We start from the raw sequence: 17,599 nt of genomic DNA on the forward strand, positions 1-17,599 counted from the left end.
TTAAATATCGTTACATTATTTCTTAACATGATTTTTTGTATTTAACATGTTAAAACTTTATACATAAAATATAATATAGATCAGTCTGCATTTATCTGCCCGTGCTCTGCCACACACACAGTATAAGTGTGTGAAACGTCATGACGCGTCATGCTTAGTGCCTACTTTCTGCTTTCTGCTATACTAATACTAATGCGTTAAAATCATATCAATGTATTGGGTGCCGACCACGGACAGAGATAAAATATAAAAAAAATTCTATATTAAACAAAATATTTCTATTTTCTAGGGTTACTTAAATTAAAGGGTAACACCGTGCATTTTTAGAAAGGGATTTCTATATTGTAGAAACAGCTTTCTATTTTTTAGGGTTAGTATCTTTTTAAGAAAAGAATTTCTATATTGTAGAAACAGTTTTCTATTTTTTAGGGTTAGTAACTTTTTTAGAAAGAAATTTCTATATTGTAGAAACAGTTTTCTATATTTTAGGGTTAGTATCTTTTTAAGAAAAGGATTTCTATATTGTAGAAACAGTTTTCTATTTTTTAGGGTTAGTAAATTTTATGGTGAGCCTTTCTATTATTAAGAAAATATTTCCTGAAAATAAGTCATAATTTGCCTTAATTATAGAAAAGTTTTCTTGATTTTAGGGCGATTTTAGTTTATGGCGACTATTTCTATATTTGAGAAAAACTTCTTTGATTTAAGAAATTTTTCTTGTTTTCAGAAAATTTTTTCTAGAAACTAGAAATTTTTTCTTGTATTTAGAAACAATTAAGTTTTATGGCGAATTTCTAAATTTAAGGGTAAATTTTATTTTGAGTGTATAAATGCCATATAACTGATTGATCGGAAATGACCCAACTTTCGTGTTTTTGAAGATAGAAAGCTGGAACTTGGTACAGATTATATTTTTGGTCAGTTAATCCGACCTACCAAATTTCATTAGGATCGGCCGACTATATCCTATAGCTGCCATATAACTGAACGATCGGAAATGGTATTTGGTAGAAATATCAACTTTCGTATTTTTGAAGATAGAAGTTTGGGACTTTTTTTAGATTTTATATTGTAATAAATTGGATTAATTATTCATATTCCCATAAGGATCGGCCAACTATATCCGATGTTTGCGATATATATCCGGTTTTAACTGCAAGGGTATATAAACTTCGGCTCCGCCCGAAGTTAGCTTTCCTTTCATGTTTTTTTGTATTTTCATAAATAAATATCAAAATTTTCATAATCTATTGGATTCATAGCATATCTCAGCTTTTTTTTTTTAAAAAAAAAGCTCAAAAAGCCAAAAATTGTAATTTTCCCCTTATTTTTTACTTTTAAAGACATTTTTGTGTTTATTTATTTCTCAAGTAAAAAATTTGATGTGTTTGCTCTTTTTGTACTAAATCTCTTAATAACAATATTATAAGAGGAGTCTTGACTTTTTAAAGAAAATTTTTTTATATTGAATTTTAAAGTGGCGTTCGTTTGCGACCGTATGTATGACGTACGTTCAAAAAATAATATTATTTAAAAAAAAAAATTTGTTTTGTTTAACAAGCCTATAAATGTTGTAGATGGATTAAAGAAGTGAAAATTTAAATTAAATTAAATTAAAATTAAAAATAAAATTAAAATTTAATTTAAAAAAAAAATTAATGGAGCTATTTAATTGGGAATAGACTCGATAAAAAGCTACATGCCTCTATTTTAACAGTAAAGTTATTGCATTAAAATATTCGCAGATTTTTTGATTTTGCTAGAGCAAGGCAAAACAGACTTCGATTTCGCGTACGTTCGTGAAGTCATGTTTTTTGCCAATACATATTATGAAAATGAAAAATTCATTAGAATGATAATTTACACTTAGAAAAGAACTCACCAAATGCTATCGGAAACAAAAATAAAAGTATCAGAAAATGTTTTTTTCTTTAATTTTTTGGCACTAATTGCATACGAACGTATGTTCGCGACCCCAGAAAATGCCCATATATATTCTTAATCAGGATCCCCTCCTGAGTTGATATAAGCATGTCCGTCTGTCTATCTTTTTCTACCCGAACTAGTTACCCTTATTTTCTTTGCACGCTGTATATAAGTCAGAACGGTCGGGATCGGCCAGCTATATTCTTTTGTTGCCATATAACTGATTGATCGAAAATGCTATAACTGGTGTTTTTAAAATTAGAGAGTTTGGATTTTGTACGAATGGTATTTTTGGCAAATAATACGACGTACCAAATTTCATAAGGATCATAGCTGCCATATAACTGAACAATAGGAAATGACCCAACTTTCGTGTTTTAGAAAATAGAAAGTTGGAACTTCGTACAGATTATATTTTTGATCAGCTAATCCGACCTACCAAATTTCATAACGATCGGCCGACTATATCTTGTAGCTGCCATATAACTCAACGATCAGAAATTGTATTTGGGAAAAATACCATCCTTGGTGTTTTTGAAGATAGAAGCAAGCGACTTTTTCTTATAATTTGTACTTGTATTGTAATAAATGGGTTTTATTATGATATTCTCATAAGGATTGGCCAATTGTATCCGATGTTTTTAAATCCAAAGGTGTAACAACTTCGGCTCCGCCCGAAGCTAGCTTAACATTCTTGTTTTAAAAACTGTTGGTGCCAAACTATTTCTATAGCTCATATATATATGAAAAACAAATTCCATCCAAGTCGTCCGATTATTGAACAAGATATACGCATATACATATATATTTACCTTTTTCCATACAAACAGGATACAAATTTTGAACGCGTGAATCTTGCAGACTTAGAATTTTGGATCTTATGATATCCCCGCAGATCAAGTTTGTGTCAAAATTTGGCCACGCCCACTCCCGCCCCCAAAACAGATATTTGGTTGTAACGCCAGTTCGTTAATGTTTTTTGACAATGTTTCGATGCCAAACTGTTCCAAATCAAAGCAACCAAATCGCATAATTTTTTGAGAAGATATAGACTTTTTAGACTGCTTCCCTAAGGAATCGGTGCACCGCCGTGGTAGGGCCGTAAGTTTGTATCGACATGGCAAAAATTTAGTCTAAAATTGTTTCTCTAAATTAATTCCAAAGATTTTTCATCGCTTTCAAAAAAATTCAGATTTTCGCAGCGACCTCGGAGATAAAACCTGCGCCACCTTGGAGCGCTCGGTGGCCCTGGAAACTGTGGCAGCTGGGACACTGTGGCATCAGGGGCAATTCGGTATCGAGCTGGCCCAACGCAAATGTAATTGTAATGTAAGCGGAACTAAGCCCGGCGAATACACGCAATGCTCAGTGCTGCGGGTGAAGCTAGGGCAGGGGCTGCTGCTCTTGCTTTTGTTTTTGTTGCCGCTGATGATGGCGTCGCATTTTAATTAAAATTTATAAGCCTCAGTCGGGGATTTGGCAGCCGGCCTGTGAAGCAGGAAGGAACCAAAAGCCAGGCTGAGATCGCGAGGGTACCAGTCGGCGTAGTATGGCGTGGCGTTTTAAGCTTTTAAGATGCGGTGGATTTGCAAGGCTTTAAATCGGATTTTATGTGAAAATCAACTGCGGTTGGCATAAATTAAAAATCAACCTTGCTCAGTGCAAACAAAATATGTATGGCACTGGGGTGGGGTCGCATTATTTGTATTTAATTTTCCGTATTAGCTCTCTCTTCTTTGGAATGTACATACATGAATCCATTGATGCCAGGTGAAAAAAATTGGCTCGCAATTTGCGCATTTGCGGCTTTGATTGGCGAATTAAATTAATTTTGTTTAAACAGATACCATTTCGTATTATTATTATCCGTTTCAATGGCTTTTGGCGTAATTGTTTTTGATCAAATGCTATTAATATTTTCAATTATGTTTATTTGTTACTAGGGAAAAACGGGTCGCACAAAATTAGGTGAGAGTGAACTTATGGATAAATTTACCATTTAAATGAAGGAAAAGGCATATAAAATAAAAAAAAAGTCAAAAAAAAACTAAATTGGAATGTATATAGATATTATTTCTGGAGCCAAATTAAATCTCAATCAGTCAAAAAGTAATCGGACAAGAGTTACAAGATATTTACTTCACCATACGAGGATAGCCAATTCATGAATTACTAAAAGCCAATAAAAGTGTTAATCTTCCTGACAATGAACAGATCTGGATTTCATTATATTCAAGCATCGTTTTAATCAAGTATCGTAATAATCAAATTATTATGTCTATTTCTAAAAACGTAAATGGTACTTTATCATAACTTTATTTAGCATTGTATTAAATTTACAAAAAATTAGCTCATATGGACTAATTTCCCGACTATATTATACCCGGTACTCATCTCTTCCACCCATAATTGATTCCTGATTCCTTCTTTATGCTTCTTTATGGTACATACATTCAAACGACTACAGTATACCATTGTACTTTACGAGTACCGGGTGTATTAGGTATTTCTGCAGCCTGTTTTATTCTTCTTGCCAGTAGAACTAAAACTTGTATAATCAAAAATAATCATCATTTCAGGTTACCATAACATCCACCCACCTCCGATTTACCATTTCCATCCAGTAACTGCCGCCCATTTCGGCCAGCCTGGATTACTGTCCTCGTCCGGCTTATCGCAGGACGACACTCAACCGTCGACGCAGTCGGAGCCACAAACGGGGGGCCATTAATTGCCGCCTTTCGATTAGCCGGAATGATAGTTTAGGGACGAATGCACCAGGAATATTTCGCCAGGATTTCTGTGGCTGTTTGCCTATGCTCTGTTTATTGATATTTTATGTGCAGCTTGGCGCTCCAATTGCACTAATTGCAATTTCAGGCACGTTCCCTGACCATTTGCAGAAACATGAATTTGCCATTTAATTGCCCAAAAGCTGGACAAAACGGCAAAAAATACATTCAAATATCGGCACATGTCTACGACGGGGCGATGAGGTGATTGAAAAAATTGAATTATAAATCTGTTGGCTGGCCGCAATTTAATTCCATCATGTAGTGCCCCGAATCGGCAAAATGGATTTTTGGTGTTAAGCCAAAGTGCAGTTTGTTGTTAAGTTTTGAATAAATTCCTCAAAAGAGCATAAATTTTACAGCCACACGGGTGGCTCCAAAAAAAGGTGGAGCATGAGGGCTCTGACTTCGGGGGGGCCACCCGGTGAGGTGTTAAGTTTATTACGGAGCCTGGCTAGGGACTCGACTGGGCCCACTCGACTTGGCCCGAGAGTAAAGTGTCAAAATGGCAGCGCAGCTAAAAATTTGTGTACATTTTTCAATCACGGCGGCTGCAAATGCCGGCTAACGGTTGTGTGACCGTAAATCCTGGGAACTGTGCGTTTGTCAAGCTGGCAGCTCCCCCGACTTCCCAGGACACTGGGCGCCCACAGATGCAACAAAAACAAAAACTACGGGCCAACAACAATTCCAGCTTCACATGCCAGGAGGCAAAGTGAGTCGAAACCAAAGCCAAAGTTCAAACACAATTCCTCAAATATGCACAGGCATGTATAGTCTGGGTTTAGTTTTGCAGATAGTTTTCGAATCACACTGACCAAAAACAAAGATATCAAGAAAAAATCAATTTTTTGGGACAATGGGATGAAGAATGGCTTTAGTTAGAACCTTACTTAAAAGCCTTACTTTAAAGTTTAAACACATATCAAGCTTATGTGGGCCAGTAAAATTTAACATAAGATTTCATACTTATTCTCTCTGTACGATTGCATTTGGCCATAGAATTGCGTACATGTGTTCCTCGTGCGTTGCTCAGCAGCTGCCTTGGACCTCCGGAATTGAATGGTCTCCGGCCACGCCCTTTCAAGCCGTAAAAGAAGATAAATGACAGAAGTGAGCCATATCAGACACAGCCAGAGAAGGCAGGCTTTGCATTTGCTACTGCAAGGGGCAGCAATAGATGAGGCGGTAGCCAGGCGGTGGCCATCACAATTTGCCATCTTGAGGCTGCAGACGTCAGCCGTCATCGGCCGCCCTCCGTTGCCGCCAAGCAGTGTTCTTTGGTCAACTTTGCATTTGATTAAAGGCGGATAGCCGGCCCTGATGAATTGCACATGTAGGATCTCTTGTGCTTCCACTCCGACGTAGCCATTATCAGGCAGAGCCAGGGTGGACGTATGCGTAATGTACATTCTCCTCCGAGAACCCCGCTCCATCCGCGCCACCTTGGGAGGCCTAGGGCGCCCTCAATTTCAGTTGAAGGGAAGAGGAAAAAATGAATTTAATATTCATATGACTGTGAAACGGCACAAAAGTCACAAAAACGAAACGGACAGAAAATGCTGGTTAAATGAACAAAAAAATCTTCACAAGAAAATAACTGAGAATGCATGAAATAAAAGCGAAAGCCCAACAAATGCTCCCCAAACCGAATAAGGAAACACACTTCTTTTTGCTTGCAATGTAAGCTTAAAACTAAAACTGAAAAAATAGAGCTTTCCATTCGAATCCAGACCACTTTTTGTATTCTTGCATGTTCAATACCTCCTGCCACTCTTAGCAGAGTAATACTCTGTCAGTGCACCTTTAAAATTATATTCGTAAATCTTTCGCATAAAAATATGATTCTGTGCTACAAAGGTGGGTTTTTAGTTCAGGGGGGGTATGTTGGTAGGGTTGCACTCCCCCGCACAACGTCATACAAAGTAAACACGCTCGGCACTCGACTCTGACAGTGGGCATGAAAATTTATTGCTCTCGCCTCGGAGTCCCAGAGTCGCATTCCCTCCCCTACTTCAGTTCCGAATCCGAGTCCGAACCCGAGTCCGCGGAGCATTAAATTTTGGTGGCACGGCTCTGACAAAAGTGGAAAATGCTGGCCATGGCCGTGGATCCTCTGCGAGCTGGAAAAGAATTACGGTTATAAAATACAGGCCAATAAGCTGCAAAAAAAAACTTTTGAGGACTTCCCGGCTATATGGGATTTTTGTGCTACAAATATATACACACTTTTTAATATGCAGCACACTATTATATTTTTAGATTTATTCATTGAAGTCGCACAAGAAAGCTGAGAAACCTCACATTGGCACTCCAGATTTTTATATCTAGCTATCATTATTTGCCTATTGATTCTGTGGAATTTTTCAATCATTTATAACATCAAAGGGAATAGTACATTATATCACATATATATATGTACATGTATATAAATAATGCACATGCTCTCATATGGCAACATTTTCATATTTATTTTTTGGCAAAAGCTGCAAATTAAAAACCTACAGGCAAAAAAAGTTAAGAAGTAAAGCGGCTTGTGTGTCGGAGAAGGCCCTGAATTAAAAGCTGCGCCACCGTTGTTATGGGTCCTTTTGGTCCTGCGACTCTGGCTTCTGTATTTGTTTTTGTTATTTCGGTTATGATGTGCTGACAGCTCCCAGAGCTCTTGACAGACTGCGGAAGGGTGTGAGCCTGTTTTTGCCTATGACAGCTCGTCGCGCGAATTCCTTGTCCGTTGCGATTGATATTAGGCTTATTATAGGCGAAGTGAAAAGTTTACATGGATCCGTTGACATACTTTTTTATACCCTTGCAGAGGGTATTATAATTTTGTCCAAAAGTGTGCAACGCAGTGAAGGAGACATCTCCGACCCTATAAAGTATATATATTCTTGATCAGGATCACCTCCTGAGTTGATATGAGCATGTCCGTCTGTCCGTCTGTCCGTCTGTCTGTCTGTCCGTCTGTCTGTTTCTACGCGAACTAGTCTCTCAGTTTTAAAGCTATCGTCTTGAAACTTTGCACACACCCTTCTTTCCTTTGCACGCAGTATATAAGTCGGAACGGCCCGGATCGGCCGACTATATCCTATAGCTGCCATATAACTGATTGATCGGAAATGGTATAACTTTGGTATTTTTAGAGTTAGAGAGTTCAAATTTTAGGTGAGAGCTATTTTTAGCAAAATCATACGACATGCCAAATTTCATAAGGATCGGCCGACTATATCCTATAGCTGTCATATAACTGAACGATCGGAAATGACCCAACTTTCGTGTTTTTGAAGATAGAAAGCTGGAATTTAGTACAGACTCTATTTTTGGTCAGTTGATCCAACCTACCAAATTTCATTAGGATCGGCCGACTATATCCTATAGCTGCCATATAACTGAACGATCGGAAATGACCCAACTTTCGTGTTTTTGAAGATAGAAAGCTAGAACTTGGTACACATTCTATTTTTGGTCAGTTAATCCGACCTACAAAATTTCATTAGGATCGGCCGACTATATCCTATAGCTGCCATATAACTGAACGATCGGAAATGGTATTTGGTAGAAATATCAACTCTTGTATTTTTGAAGATAGAAGCTTGGGACTTTTTTCTCGATTTTTTATTGTAATTGATTGGTTTTATTATGATGTAATCATAAGGATTGGCCAACTATATCCGATGTTTGCAATATATATCCGGTTTTAGCTGCAAGGGTATATCAACTTCGGCTCCGCCCGAAGTTAGCTTTGCTTTCTTGTTATTAGTTATATTAGTTATATATTATATATTTAGTTATATATTTATATATATTTATATAGTTATATATTTATAAAACAAATTAAAATCGTTAACAGGTTTGGTGTGTTATTATTCCTTTTTTTACAAATAAATGCAGTGTCTTAAAATATTCTTTGATGTTTTTCATGAAATTCTGCCAACTCATAGAATTTCCTCAAATTGAGATCGCTGTATTGACCAGTTACAACTTTTCCCCGACTTGATGTTGTGTACTTTGTGTTTGTCTCCAATATCTTGTAACTGGCTCCCACAAAGTCAAACAGTGTTTTCATTATCCATGGCTTTCCAAGGACGACAAAACTTCATCTATGCTCCCCAAATGGGACATATCCCACGCCACTGACTGCACACGTATTTGCTGATTGCGAAACAAATATTGACAAGGCCGGAGAGGGTGTTTGACATCTCTTCTCAGGGCCTTCTTCTCAGGGAATTTTAGCAGTTTTGTATGTCAAGTTGGCCTTTTTTTCGCTTTTTAATGAAAAATGTGTATATATACTTTTTGATACTTATATATATTATAAGTATAATGGTTCAATTTCTTATTTTTTAGTTGTATGTCATAACCATTTCTAAATTTGAATTTTATGTATCCAAAAAAAAAACCATCTAGCTGAAATAAAAGAAAACATTCACCTTACCATTTTATTTTTTCAGTATCTTAATACAACTATTTGGTAGTCCAATCAAAAAACTTTTGATATTCATATACATTTACTCATTTTAGCATCACTATGCGACAGTCCATAGAGACACTTCCCCTATTTTTGCAGTCTGCCATATCCAGTATCATGTTCCATGTTGACGCACTGGCAGAAAAGCTGAAATTATATTTAAAAGTCCCCCTCTTGCTTCTTTCTGTGGCTATTTTTTCGGACTTTCTTGTATTTTTGGGAGAATGGAACGTTATTTACTTTTGTGGTCATTGTGCGTCAGCCTCAGAGGCCCCAAAAGCCCCAAAGTTATAATTCTTTAAGTTTTTATCTTTCGACACACACCCATACCCACTCAGGAGACTCCGAGAAAGGGGGAAGTGGGCTGAGTAATACAGCCTGTCTGGTTGGCCGGATGCTCAAGTGGGCGTATTTGCAATATTTGAGCCAAAAGTACTTATGGCAGAGGGACGACCCACTGATTTTGCATATTAATGATTTATGATGTCAACGGGAGAAGGCAGCAAAAATTAACAACGGCGACGACCCAGAAGTCGCTGTCTATTTTCATTTAGAATTCGCTTAATTTTCATTTGCCTCTCTAATGAAAGCGTTTTCCAACGCCCACTTTCAGAGGAAAAGTGAAAACTCAGTAAAGCAAAGGCGCCTGGCTTTCAGGAACACTTTCAATTTTAATTAAGAGTTGAACCCCACTGAACCCCCACTTGTGCTCTCCTTCAGTTGGGGTTTTTGCTTACTCTTGGGCGATTTATGGCCAAACAACGAATTTGTTAAGCTAATGATGCCATTTTTCCTCCCCAAATTACCTGGCCCGCCTACGGGGCGGATCATTTCCCACCCATTTCCCAGAAGCACACACAAATAAAATCAAATCGCAAAATGTGATGTGGAGGCTCTCGTTAGGATAAATAACTGGAAGATGCTGACTTGCACTGAGAAGTGGAACTAGTTGTTTTAGGGATATACAACTAGAATTGACTTTTGTTTTAAGCATATTTTATACTAATCTAATCACCCTCCTATAGGAAACTAAAAAATAGTCCCAATAAAATGATTATTTTTTACTTGTACATCAACTTACTTCTTGTTGTGTCCATTTCGAGAATAATCCCTATATCAAAAATTTGTCTAGTTCCTTTCGAGAACTTCTAGCGTCAGCGCTGAGTGCAAATACTATTGATAGTATTATGGAGAGGAAGTTGTGGCGACTCAGCAAAAATATTTAGTCGGACTTACCGAGACAAGTACCTGCCATAAAAGCGGAAGATACTTAACCTGAGCTGTTCCTTATCCGCCATCCGCCACACTTGTCCGAGGCGGTGACCAAGATGGCTAGTAACGCCGCACTTTGATGGCGAAGAGCTTGGCCGGATTTCCATTTAATTAGACGGCACGTTTGTATGACCAAATCAGGGGAAATCAGGGTGGTCTGGGCCAACAGCAGCCACAGCAGAAATGCAGTGAAAGCAAACCAAAGTCTATTAAGCAAGGCAAAGCCAAAATGGCAACGAAGCTCCGATTTAATGCCAATAAACCGCGTTTGGGCCCCTATATCCCTGTCCCTGCCTTTCGTAACAGAGCCAACCAGCCGGCACCCGGATCCATGGGGGCCTCGGGGGAACAAAACCTCAGACCAAGCCCCGGAACGGGACTCCAAACAATGCCCAATGGGGGAATGTGGACGACAAAGGAGGAAAGAGTTATCTGCCAACTGAATGTGCAACATGCCAATGCACATGATGTGTTTAATGGTTAAATTGTTGCTAATTCCATTAGCCGTTTGGTGGCCTGCATTTGTCTACCTCTCTGGTTGGTTACACTGGGAACAATTTTCTGTAGATTCTAAAGGTTAGTGTAGAGGTTTCTTTAAATGATTGTGCTGTAAATATTTTAAAACAATATTCGCTTATTAGATTATTTCATCATTTATTACTATTTTCGTACATATTTACAATGTATAAAAATGCTTATGACAACCATATTAATTTATTCCTTATCCCTAAAACAGCCTTATCCGGTCTTAAGGGGTTATATACAGTTGTACCGCACAAAAAAAAAATGGAATTTTATCGTTTTTTTTTTGACACCATAGAAAATATTTATGAAAAATGTTTTACCGACGTTGTTTAGTACATGTTTATGGGTACTTAATTAAATTTTTTCATAAAAAAATATTATATGTATAATATTGTCGGATCGTCTTTTTTCGATGGTGTCTTGGCGGTGGACATAATATCCCGAAAACGGTTCATCGGAAATCCAAAATTAAAAAAAATTAGTTAGTATATTGTATTGTCTAGTGCGTGAACGAAGGATTTTTAAAAATTTTGATTAACAAAAAAATGGCGACGTTTTTAACAAAAAATGTACTTTTTCAAGGTATAAGATTTTCCATTTTTATGCTTTAAAAAAGGAGTTTTCAATGAAAATCCCTCGTTTACGGACTAGCTAATATTATAATAAATAAGTGGTCAAAATTTGGCGTTGATCGGATTAGTAATCGTGTCCACCGCAAAGGTAATTTCCCAAAAAAAAGATTCTGAGATAATCGCGTTTAAGTTTCAAGTTTGTTCAAGTTTTATATGCAGGTAGTGCGCTATAAATAGCTATAACTTTCTAATGCTCCGATCGTTATGAATTTTTGTGCAAGTATTATCAACACAACTGTATATAACCCCTCAAAAATGGTGTTGTTTTATTGGTACATTATTATTTAGTTATTGACAACAATATTCTATTTAATGATAATTTAATTTCGGTTGCACCACTAACCTTAAAGATCCACCTAAAATTATGTTAAATCCAACCCTTTTTCCAAGTGTATCCCATTTTAAGGACCTGTTTGTATGTAGCGGGGTGTCTGGCTGGCTGGGTGTCTGGGGTGATTGTTGCTATGTTTGTGGCCAAAGTGTTGCAATGCCGGTAGCTCCACCGAGCCAAACAGAAGACCATCCAGATCCGAAAGGCGACCCGCTGGCAAATGGAACGTGCACAAATTAATGTTACGTTGACGCAATGTTGGCAAGGCTCGAGTACCGTGACCCCCTGCCCTTTGCTTTACCCTTCATTCCCCACCATTCCTTGCCCCGACCGGCCTAATATCTCACCCACCCATTTCAAATTTGGCACATTGTTTGCAGGGTGTGCAGATTTGTCACATGTGTTTCTGGCTGTTTTCAGGGAACGGGTGGCTGGGGCGGAGTCTGAGCTATTGGAGTATAGGAGCTGATTGGAAATGCCATAGATTTTGGACCACTTACCCACGACCATTGGCAACACATTTTGCTATGGCTTAGCTTTTAGGGCCGGAAGAAATTACCCTGTTTAAGTTACCGATAAACGGGCTTGTCGAGTAACGTTCACTTCATCGAAATGATATATTTTATTGGCACGTTTATTGATATTCGGGAATGTTCCTAAAAAACAAGGTTTTTTTTTTAAATTTTCTTTTAATCTGTTTCCTGTTAGGACTGAGTACATTCCCTAATGCTATAGAGTCTATAGTATAGACCATTTCGTAATCATCGATGTTTTTGTGCCGTAACTCCAGGGGGCTCCTTGAAAAAGTTGTGAGTATTGACACTAAAAACGATGCGACGATGAAAAAGGCATATAAAGAAATGGCTCTGAAAAACCTTTCATTTTTTGCACACACCATTTATTTTTGTTGTGAAAGAAGAATCAAAATGGATATTCTGCACCCTGTACTCGCTAAATGCAAAACAATTGTGCCATTTATAAAGAGAATGTTCCACGGTCATGGCCAAGTTTCAGATGGCTCAATATTGCAAAGACCCCCTAACTCTAATTCAGGAGGTGCGTACGAAATGATTGAACGAATTTTGGCCACCAAGGATACACTATCCATTGGTTTGCTGTTCGCTACAAAGACCACTTTGCCCTTTGGTGTCGAGGAGCTCGAAATTGGGGAAGAACTGTGCACATTTTAGCGTCCTTTCGACAAAGGGATTAAAAAGATCTTTGTTGGGAAGTACCCCACACTGTCATTAATTATTCTTAAGATATGCGAAATGAAAATGATGCAAAAAAGCTTGGTTTTTGCCTGCGGGGCAATGCCGTGGCTTAGGGGAGGAGCTCATTGTTGCAACCAGAAAGTCGTCTGCGTCGGAAACACCACCTACACCACCACAAAACCAGTCGGAGTCTTCGGATTTTGTTTAAAAATTTGCAAACAAAGTTGCAAACCCAAAATACTACAGCGCGATCTGAAGCAATTATAATGCTCAGGCAGCATGTGGAAACTGTTAACGAGCCGGAAGTCTGCGAGTCGTTACAGTATTAAAAGGAAAGATTCAAAATTAATGTATATTATTATTTTTTTCAATTAATTATACTTCTAGGAATCTTTGAACAATATGGCGCTCTTCAAAGAAGTCGCAATAAAATTTGTTTGTGGTCCTGCCACTTCCTGAGAATTCCAGAAAGGGGCTTTCGCATAGCTGGGCAAATTATTTCTGACCGCAGGACACGCCTGTAGCCCGATATTATGGATAACCTTATGTTTATAAACAAAAGCCACAACTTTTTGAATAATTTTTAACACTTTTTGATCTTAAAATTATATGTATTTAAAGGTAATGCATGAAGCGCAATAAATATGTTGTTTTTTTCTTTTTAATACAACTATGAATGTGCATTTCAATAATTGAAAAAATGTTACCTAAATTTTTTAAAACTATGTATGTTTTATTGATCATCGGTTTAACCGCTACGTCTGTCGAGCCTGGCTCAAGGAGCAAAATATGAATACTCTTTTATTTTTAATCCAAAACGTTTAGACAAAGTAAACAAATTTCTTCTGCTATACCTCAAAAAAAATTTTGTGTATGTCGGGACATAGTATCGACGACTATCGATGGTACTATGATGGTTCAAAATTTACTATCGTCGAATATCAATGGGCACCTCCCCCTATTCTAGGGGCATAGCAAATTTCTCTGCTCGAGCTCTGCTGCACATGCACAGTATAAAAGTATGAGTACGTTACCATTACTAATGCATTAAATTCATATCAATGTATTGAATGCCGACCACTGCTATAGGCAGACCTCCCTACACGCACTCACCGAAAGCAAATATTTTGGTGTGAAAACTAATTACTTCCATCAAACTAAGTTGGTTTCTAATATTAATAGTTTAATTCGGTTAATTATTTCTTATAATTAAGAGTATGATGAGAGTTATGAGACGACCCATCATGCCATTATAAAAAGTGCTTCCCAAATAGAGTTTCCCGAAAAGAGCCCAAAAGGGGTGCCAAATTGTAAAATCTCTACATGCATTTACAATTTTGGCATTTCCGCACTTGCTTCTCCCAGGCTGGCCATGGCGGCAAGAATTAAAAGCCCCCTCTTGAATGATTCAACCCAGAAAACAGGGAGGCGCATTAAATTTGTTTAGTATGTGCACTTAAGTAAAAGCGACAGGACATCAAGCCGCAAAAATGGTTATGGCCTCCCAACCTAGGGTACACCTTTCCCTCGCCTCCCCCTCCGTTTCATTCAGTTTACGCGCAGCCGTGGCGTAGTTGCCACTTTTCTATTTATTTGCCCATTAACGCTCATTTGCGGTTATCAGGTAAATTGGATAAAAGCCAACGTAGCATGAAGCCGCTCCTAGCAGCTCCTACTGAGCCCCTTTCCACGGCGTTCCCGCCGAAAGCCCTGTTTTCTGCCCTGCCCAGCCTGCCCCAAAGTTCTTCCGCGCCTTTGCTTCTTCTGGTACTGCTTATCTACCTGTGTTACTGCAACATGAAATGAGGCCTTGTCTTTGGCTTTGAATTCTGTTCCGCCCGTGCCACTGGAAAAAATGTGCAAAATATTTGATAAGCTCAAAGATATTTAATGAAAAACAAGAAAGGCTAATATACCCTTATATACCAACGGGTAAAGCTCATATACCCTTGCAGTTAAACCGGATGTATAGTATATAGAAAAATCGGATATAGTTGGCCGATCCTTATGTGAATATCTAATATAACCTGATATACCCAAGGGCAAAGCTCATATACCCTTGCACTTAAACCGGATGTATAGTATATAGCAAAATCGGATGTAGTTGGCCGATTCCTTAAGTGAATATCTAACCAAATATAACCAATTTATTGCAATATAAAATCTAAAAAAGTCCCAAACTTTTATCTTCAAGAACACCAAAGTTGGTATTTTTACAAAATACTATTTCCGATCGTTCAGTTATATTGAAACTATAAGATATACTTAAGATTTAGCAGGTCGGATCAACTGAATCTGTACGAATCCTAAAATAGAATCTGTACGAAGTTCCAACTTTCTCATTTCCGATTGTTCAGTTATATGGCATCTATAGTATACGTCATATTATTATGGTACGTCATATTATTTAATATAATATGCATTCATACAAAATTCATACTCTCTAACTCGAAAAACATCAAATTTATAGAATCTTATTAATCGGCCGATCCCTATGAAATTTTGTAGGTCCAATTATATCCGTTATATTGCAGGTCTAGGATGTAGCCAACAGATCCGTACAGATTTGCGTAGAAATTTAGTAACATATTTTTCTATATGTACTATCAACTTTGGAGGTACATAATTATGTTCTCAGGAGGTACAAGATTACAAACACCCTCTGCAAGAATATAAAAATATTAATATTATTATATAATATTTTTTTTATATACATACTATATGCTATTAATATAAAGCCAACCCATATTGTTTACATTTTTTCCAGTGTAAAGGGAAATGAAAATCCTCGTCCAGGTATTTTCCGCACCCCAGGCCACCCTTATTTATTTCTACTTTTTCGTTACCTACGCCAGTCATTAACTTTTTACGACTGTTTGATCCTGGCTCCCAAGCCACAGACAAATGTATCAAAATTCAAATAGAATCCAAATATTTGCGGTGGCAGTAAGCAGCTCTAATTTTTGGCTCGCAATTCGGTTAGACCAATACATAAAACGTTCAGAGCCGCCATTGAGGGCAACATCGAATTTCATATCCCCAGGGAAATACATATTTTTCCCTTCGACAAGCAAACTTTATGCATTTGCAGCAAGGCGGTGCTGGCGGGGCGGAAGCAAAATTTAAATGCGCCATATTGCAAGCTCAAATGAAATTTTGTGGCTTGTTGCAAAACAAAAAGCTGCAGGAAAAAAAACAATGTAAATAACGGTGGAAAAAATGAAAAGCTGGGCCAGTGCCTGTAACACAATACTCATGCACACGCGGTGGCATTGTGGCTCGGGATCGGTGTTGTCTTTTATCGTTCGTCCTTCGTCCGCTGCATGCGGTCGCTCAATATGAAAGTGCATACGCTAAAGAATCAGCGATGAACCTAAAAATGTGATACAGTAGACCATTATAAAATACACATTATTTATTTAAATACTTGGACTCCTACGAGTTCTTAAACAACATATGTTTCTGAGACTTTTGCAATTTAAGTTAGATTTAAGGGATGTTATAAATATTATACATTATTACAACATTTTTGAGTGTATAAGTCCAAGAATAGAAACAAAAAGTAGGCGGATGAAAGCGGGAGTGTCAGATGGTCTGCGGTCGGTTTGCGCTAAATTAAATTTCGCCGCTGCTGCACCAAAAGTCCAGCGCTTTTGCAACACCAAGCACTCGCCAACACGAGTACAAATATACATACAAACATACCACTATAGGAAATTTGACCACTTTTTCTGGCCAAAAACCATTTTTTGAAAGTTAAAGGATTTAAATAATTTTAACTGCATATCATTCACAATAGATTAATTTTTAATGTTGCATACCAGAAATTTTCATAGATGGCGCCACTGCGAAGAAAACAGCTGTTACAAACAGCTGTTGATGTTAACATTTACATGAGCTTAGAATTTACGATTTTTTGATGCGATTTTAAAAACACGAATACTTAAAATTTTATGGACAAAATAAAAAGTTTTGAAATGAATACTTTTTTAAGTGGTTTGTATTGTGTGTTTGTGTATGTGAAGTGTCCAAAAAACTTGTGTTGTCCTTTTAATAAAGTGAAAATGTAAGCAGTCTAGCATAAGAAATTTTTAGAAATAAATCACATTTTTAAAAAGAGATTTAAACCAAGTCTGGCGGAGTCGGACAATGTAATTTAGTCCATGTTGTAGATTGTTTAATTTTCTTCAAATGAGTGAAATATGAATATGCATAAAAATGCACTTTCGAAGAAATTCATAATTTAAGGAGGCAACCTCAACACCTTGAATGTGAATCTGTTAGCTGTGAGACTAGTGCAAAACCGAACAGTTAGAATGTTATTTTTAAATAGGGGGCGGTGCCACGCCCACAATTTTTTCATTTCTGAGTTTTTTTGACCATATAAACTCAAATCAAAAATCAAAATTTAAATATCTTGCTTAGTTTTTGAGTTAGAA

Source organism: Drosophila bipectinata, chromosome 2L, assembly GCF_030179905.1.
Source record: "Drosophila bipectinata strain 14024-0381.07 chromosome 2L, DbipHiC1v2, whole genome shotgun sequence".
NCBI lineage: Eukaryota > Metazoa > Arthropoda > Insecta > Diptera > Drosophilidae > Drosophila > Drosophila bipectinata.